Consider the following 1,703-nt stretch of genomic DNA (forward strand, 5'->3'; position numbering starts at 1 on the left):
AACTGGTACAGCTATTTTGGGAAAAGATTTCAAAGGAATATTTTTCGGGGATTGAGAAACTGATTGTAAAATATATTAGGCAATAGAAAGAGCTAAGAATAGTTAAGGGTCACTTGAAGATTAAAAAAAAGATCTATTTTTTAGTATGTTTCATGTTGCAGTATGATTTTTGACAAAAGTGCCAAGTTAATTCAAAGGAAAAAGGAAAACCAGTACAGTATGGATAGAATGTATATTAATGAAGCAGAATACAGAATCCAGAAATAGACCCACTGACCCAGTAGTGTGACAGGAAGATGAACGGGCATTACAAAGAAATATGGAGAGGATAGACTTTTCAATAAGTGACACTGGTATATCAGTGTAACCACATTAAAAAAGGAAAATAAAACAAGTTGTTTTTTTGCTTTTTACTTTATCCCCAAACAAAAAATAAATTCTGAGTTGAATAAATAAACATGAAATAACAAATACAAAGTTTTGATAATATAATATTGGAAGATACCTTCATTATGTTAATAAGAGAAAAAATATTTAGATAAGACTGAAAAGACAATCTTTTCATAATGGAAGAGTTCAAGAATGCAATTCAAACATATGAATGCATTTGAAGCCTCTGTTTCTTTCACACCCATCAACATTAAATTGATCAAAACAAATAATCTGGTCAAACCCAAAGTCGAGAGGTAATGAAATGCAATCTTTCATCATGAGGCCATGGCAAGCATTTAGATGTATAATACCTACTGTGGAGTGAAAAATCAGGATCAATAATTCAGTCAACTACATCTTGAACACAAGGTAGAAAGAAAACATTGGCATTCATTTATTTCTAACCAAATATTGTATTTTTGCAGTAGTAAATTTTTCATTCATTTTTTTAAAAAATCATGATACCGCATTTGACAAATCAATGTATTTACTAAACAATGAGCTGGGAAGCACAACTATAACATAAGCATAAAATTTCTCTCTAGTAGTACCAGACAAGATTTTTAGACACTGCACACTTAATTTGAAAACTTCGGAGAACAAATTTATCCAAATTGGACAAGGACACATTCCAAGACTTAAGGGAAAAAAAAAATCAAGTGTTGTATAATATTTCTCAACTCATATATAAATATTCTATTTACAGTTCCTAAAAACATAAATGTTCTATTTTTTTTTCAGGTGTAACTCAGCTTCATTTACATGTCAGAGTTTACTTTACAGAAATATTTTTCTAGTTAAATATTGCAATTTCATGATTCAGTGTCTCACATTGTGCTTTTAATCATATTGTTTTTTCCAGGTAAATCTGTAAAGGGTTCACTGGGGAACTGCACAAAATATTGAACACTTCACGAATTTGCACGTCATCCTTGTGCAGGGGTCATGCTAATCTTCTCCAATTTTAGTATATGTGCTGCTGAAGGGAGTACATAAATGTGTTAATTTGACATGTGTAGTTTTAGCAATAATTACCATATTTCAGCTTAGTATTTAAAAAAGTGTTTTTTACTAAAACTATAAAATATACTTATGTATAATATTAATGCTTTGTCTACAAAATATAATTCTAATCTGTCTTCTATTTACCCAATAACTTTGCAATTATGAAAATTTACTGTGTTTCGAAGCAAAGTGATCTGGCAAGATACCTCATATGTATATTTTGGATGAATATAGGTAAAATATTCAAGTGATCTTAACATTAACTT

General features: G+C 29.7%; 1 pseudogene; it reads right to left on the reverse strand.

Annotated features, from left to right (window-relative positions):
* Positions 1 to 1,327: 1,327 nt before the first annotated feature.
* On the reverse strand, positions 1,328 to 1,424 carry LOC113933755 (annotated as a pseudogene).
* Between the last annotated feature and the right edge of the window lie 279 nt (positions 1,425 to 1,703).

The sequence above is a fragment of the Zalophus californianus genome, chromosome 10 (genome assembly GCF_009762305.2).
Source record: "Zalophus californianus isolate mZalCal1 chromosome 10, mZalCal1.pri.v2, whole genome shotgun sequence".
Classification (NCBI taxonomy): domain Eukaryota; kingdom Metazoa; phylum Chordata; class Mammalia; order Carnivora; family Otariidae; genus Zalophus; species Zalophus californianus.